The 5,913-nt window shown below is 36.4% G+C and overlaps 1 protein-coding gene across 1 annotated transcript in view; it reads right to left on the reverse strand.

The window, feature by feature from the left end:
* Positions 1-5,913, reverse strand: part of LOC103272461 (VPS10 domain-containing receptor SorCS1-like) — a 97,108-nt gene that overhangs the window by 81,318 nt on the left and 9,877 nt on the right. The window lies entirely within an intron of this gene.

Here is a 5,913-nt window from a genome sequence, read left to right on the forward strand (position 1 = left end):
GCTGCCCAGGCGGGTCTCGAACCCACGGGCTCAGGCAACCCACTCACCTCAGCCTCCCAAAGGCGCAGGATTACAGGTTGAGCCACTGAACCCAGCTACCAAAATAATTTTAAGTAAGCCTTTTGTTGAGTAAAATGCTCCTTAAAAACATACAAGTCACTGTACAATGACCATTTGTTTACCTAACCCTGAATTGTACCCCACATCTTTAAAATATTTTTTTAAAAAATCATTAAATATGCAATTGGATTTATATGAAGAGAATACATCCATTAACCACCACTCAGACCAAGTAATTGAAAGTTGCCAGTATATCCCCTCTCACCCTCCAAAGGTGACAATTATTCTCACTTCTATAACCATGAATTATCTTTGCTAATTTTTTCAGTGTGATTAAATGGAATCATGCAATATGTACTCAGTTCAGCTTCTTTAGCTCAATACTGGCTATGATATATTCATCCAAGTTTTTGCAGGTAGCTTTAGATTGTTCTCTTTCATTTCTGTATAACATTTCATTCTGTAAATATACTATAATTTATACATTCTACTGCTGATGAATGTTTAAGTTCTTTCCAGTTAGGGCTCTTTGAATACTTCTGTTATGCATATTATCTTACATATATTCTGTCACATGTATGTATGTATTTCTGATGAGTATATACCTAGTAGTAGAAGTGCTGGGTCATAAATTGCATATAAGTTGTATAGAGTAGTTAATGTCAAACAGGTTTTCCAAGTGGCAGTAACAGCATTGTATGAGTGACCATTTGCTTCACATTCTCAACCACACCTGATTTTTTTTTTTTAATTGGGGTCTCACTCTGTTACCCAGGCTGGAGTGTGGTGGCATGCTCACGGCCACCACAACCTTGATCTGCTGGGCTCAGGCGATCCTTCTGCCTCAACCTTCCAAATACTTGGAACTGCAGGCATGCGCCACCATGCCTGGCTAATCTTTTGATTTATTGTAGAGACGAGGTATTGCTAAGTTGCCCAGGCTGGTCTCAAACCCCTGGGCTCAGGCAATCTTCTCGACTTGGCCTCTCAAAGTGTTAGGATTATAGGCTTTAGTCACAGAGCCTGGCCAACACCTGATATTATGGTCTTAAGTTCCATTTACTTGATAAGTAGAGATGTTGAAAAGTTTTTCTTATGCCTATCATATAGTTACCCTTTTTGAGAAGTCCCTGTTTAAGTCATTTGTGCATTTTCTTTTGAGTTGTTAGTATTATTCTTTTTAATTGTAGAATTAATTTATACTTTCTAGTTATGAGTCCTTTATTTAAATTGAAATTATGTATTGCAAATATTTTTTTCCCTCTGGGGCTTAAGTTTTTTATTTTCTAAATAATGTCACTTGAAGAACAGAAATACTTAATTTTAATGTAGTCTAATTAAAAATTAGTATAATCATAAAATACATTTATTAGTATAATTCCTTCATACTTAGTGGGTTTTGTTTTCTGTTTAAAAAAATATTTGCCTAATGCAAGGTCATGAAGATACTCTTTTATGTTTTCTTTTATACATGTTAAATTTAGCTTTCAAAAATTGATTGAAAATCCAGTTAGAATTATTTTTGTTGTTTTAAGTGAGGCTAAGACTCATGTATTCTCATACGGACATTCAATACTGTAGCACTACCTACTGAAAAGATTATAATTTCTCTCCTCCACTGCACTGTTCTTGTCATACATGATGTGAATATATATTTATGTGTGTGCATATATATAGAGAGAGATAGATATATATCTGGTAATGTAAGTCATCCAACTATGTGAGTCATCTTTAAAATTATCTTTGCTATTCTTGAGATATTTTTGTGTAAGTTGTATGATCATATTGTCAATTTTAGCAAAAAATGCTGGGTTTTTATTAAGATTGCTTTGAATTCAAGATCAATTGACATCTTTTTATTTATTTATTTTATTTTTTATTTTCTTTTTTTTGAGCTGAAGTTTCACCCTGTCACTCAGGCTGGAGGGCAGGCAATCCTTCAGCCTCAGCCTTCCAAACAGCTGGAACCACAGGCACATGCCACTGTGCCCGGCTAATTTTTTGATTTATTGTAGGGATGAGGTCTCGCCAAGTTGCCCAGACTGGTCTCCAACCCCTGAACTCAGGCAATCCTCTTGACTCTGCCTCCCAAAGTGCTGGGATTACAGGTGTAAGCTACAAAGCCCAGCTGTTATTTTATTTATTATTTCTTTTATTTTTTATTTGTTGAGTAGGAGTCTCACTCTGTTGCCGATGCTGGAGTGCAGTGGCACACTCATGGCCTGCACAGCCTTGGCCTGTGCAGGCTCGAACTGCTGGGCTCAAGTGATCCTTCTGCCTCAGTCTTCCAAGTAGCTGGAATCACTGGAGCCCACCACTACATCCAGATAATTATTTATTTATTTGTTGTAGAGTCAAGGTCTCGCCAAGTTACCGAGGCTAGTCTTAAACCCCAGGGCTCTGGGAATCCTTTTGCCTCCGCCTCCCAAAGTGCTGGGATTACAGGCACAAGCTATCATGCCCAGCTGACATATTTTTATAATCTTGAATTTTCCAATCCATGATTAAGGTACATTCCTTCAGTCATTTATTTTTCTTCAAAGTTTATTTTCAAGTGTGTTTTAGTGTTTTGGAGAAAGTTATTGAAAATAAGTTGTGGGATCTGTCTGTAAATATTGGTTGTGTTTTGATGCTAATATATAAATATACATGCATACAAATACATGTACATATAATTTTTTATTTGTTTAGAAGATTTACAAGTCAAGACATCAATAATTTCTTACATCTATGTGTTGGTATGTTGATATATTTTTTAGGTTTGGAAAATTCTCAGCCCTTATTGCTTCAAAAATGAGTCCAGTTTCTTATCTCTCTTTTCCTCTTCTGTGACTACAATTATGCCTATGTTACACCTTTGTACTATTTTCCATTTGTCTCTTATTATTTTTTCTTCATTTTCTATTTTTTTCTTATGCTCTAGATGGTATATCTTCCACAATTCTTTATCCACTTAACTGAAACTGTATTCATATGAGTTCTATCTGCTGTAAACCTACATTCTTAATATCACTTATTATATCTTTATTTCCAGAACTTCCCTTTGATATTTCATATTGATTACTGCTTTGGGGTTAAATTTTCCATCTTGTCTCATATTTACAAACATATTAACCATTGTCATTTTACAGGATATACATGTTTTTTTTTTGAGACAGGATTTTACTCTGTCACCCAAGTTGGAGTGCAAAGGCACGACGAACATGGCCTACTGCACCTTGAACTCTTGGGCTCGAGTGATCCTCTTGCCTCAGCCTCCCAAGTAGCTGGGACTACAGGTACACACCAACATACCTTGCTTATTTTTCTATTTTTTGTACAGACAGGGCTTTGCTTTCTTGCCCAGGCTGTTGTTGAACTCCTGGCCTCAAGTGATCCTCCTGTCTTGGCCTCCCAAAGTGCTAGGATTACAGGTATGAGCCACCATGCCCAGCCTACAGAATATTAACACCACAAATAAATACCATATCTCAGTCAACTATTGTTCTTTTTCTGTAGTTTTTTCTTCCTCTTTCTCCTGTTTCTTGAAATACCTAGAATTTTTTTTAACTCCACATTTTATATTTTAAAAAAGGTATAACTTCTGGCGTATGCTATTTACTCTAAAGAAGGTATATTTTAGTTTCTATCAAACATTGTGGGGCTGAGGAAAATCACTCTGACCTATTAAGACACTGCAGTAATTTCAGATAAGATTTCAGGGTATAGAGGGCCTGGTTTGTCCTTATTCCTAGAATGGAGCTTTGCTGAAGTCCCAAGAATAAAGTCTTGAATTGTTCTCCAAGGCCTCCAACTTTGTGAACATTGAACTCAAATTTTTATTTCCTCAAAGTGTAATACTTCTAAAAATGTTGCTTAGCCCTCATCCTCTCAGTAACTACTTTCTATTTTTCCTGTGTTACTTAGGTATTATGAAATACCAAAGAGAGGGAAAAAAAGGCACAGGATATGTGCTACTTCTCAATGCTTCCCATCTTTGTGGGATATGACCTTATCAGTTCCAGCTGCCTTGGTATCTCTGAAGTCCAATTTTTATCTTCTAAGCCTTCTGAGTCTGCCAACAGCTGTTCAGCCAATACTTTTTGCCTGGCATTTTATCAGAAATCTGAAATCTGGACCCCTTATACAGTGTGGCATATGAATTGGCAAAGTTGTTGAGAGGAAATAAAGCATACAATACTGAACTCACCCCAGTGAACTTCCTATCTCTTAAGAAAAGAATTTTGGTTTCTCAGTCCTCTTTATAGTTTTCTCAAGCTCCTAGTTCTCCTGTTCCTCCTCCTTTTTCTTCTTTCTTCTCTCTCTCATTCTCTCACTCTGCTCCTCTCACTCTAAATATATATATGTATATATTTGGTTTGCTGAAACTAATCTCTCATAGCTTCAGGCTGAAGACCCCAAAGAGTTTATGAACAACTCCAGTTGACCCGTATCTTTCTAGTTCCACATAAATAATTTTTGGGGGAACTCTAGTATTTATTCAAAAGATCGGGTATTATTGAAAATCACTCATGAAGGAGATAATTAGGAAAGTAGTATTGGGTTTCAGCAGTGGTTCTTTAAGTGGCCCTTGTACCAGAAGCATGCACATCATTTGAGCCTGAGTGTCAAACTCGCTATTTCATGGTTATTTTTCCTACTGAAATTAAATACTAAAAATTTGTATCAAACTTGATAAAATAATCCTACTTGATTCATCTTTCCCCCTTCAAGTCGCAGTTATTCTCTACACCCCTAATCTTGACCTTGTTTTTGAATTTTTTGAAGCACCATAACCTGTGAACTTGTTAGAAATGCATCTTCTTTAACCCCACTCCAACCTACTAATCAAAATCTTTGGGAATGTGGCCAAGAAAACTGTTTTAATATGCTCTCCAAATGATTCTTAGATATGTTAAAGACTGTAAGTCACTGAACTATCAGAAGAGAAAGTTGGAAGTCATTGTTGTATATTTTAATCCTGGTGTCCTTAATAACTTTTAAAATCCCTTTGTATTCACAGTACCTGGCAAAATGCTGGCTATATTTTAGACATGCAGAAAATGTGGTTGAAAGTAATTGCTTGATTTAATAATTGAGATAATTTAATATAAGTGCTTATCTTTTAGGGCCTATTTTCCTTATCTATAAATTGGCAAAAACTTCTTTGTACATTCTAGAATATATACAATAAGCTTCATCTTATCCATTATCTAAATAGATACTTCTGACAACCATAATCTGGCAAATAGTAACAAATGCTCTTAATGATATTCCCGAGATGCTGTAAAAATAAAAACTCTCAACTGCCAAAGAAATTATACTCAGTTATGTCTAGATTGGTGTTGGTGCTATATGAATGACCATAATGTTGCCTTTGGCAAAGCAAAGTCAAGACTTCAGGCTGAGAGAATAAGAAAGCATTGGTGTCTTCTAGGATGGTTGAGTTTATGTGGGTATTACATCATTCTAGGGATATCATTAATAGATTTTGAGAAAACATTTTGTAAAAAGTGACACAAGACAAGGTAATATCCAAAGAGAATGTCCCGGAAAGTAAGAGATTAAATATGAATGAAGAACTTGTCATGAAATGAAAGTCATTGAAGAATGTGTCAGGGAAGTAATAACAACAGCAAAAAACAAGGAACATTAAAAGTAGAATAAAGCCGGGCTCGGTGGCTCAGCCTGTAATCCTGCGCCTTTGGGAGGCTGAGGTGAGTGGATTGCCTGAACCTGCGGGTTCGAGACCTGCCTGGGCAGCGAGACCTCATCTCTACAATAAATAAAAAAATCAGCCAGGCGTGGTAGCGCATGCCTGTAATTCCGGCTACTTGGAAGGCTGAGGCAGAAGGATCACCAGAGCCCAGCAGG

Source organism: Carlito syrichta, unplaced genomic scaffold, assembly GCF_000164805.1.
Source record: "Carlito syrichta isolate Samal-C Ts95f unplaced genomic scaffold, Tarsius_syrichta-2.0.1 Scaffold312570, whole genome shotgun sequence".
Taxonomy (NCBI): Eukaryota; Metazoa; Chordata; class Mammalia; order Primates; family Tarsiidae; genus Carlito; species Carlito syrichta.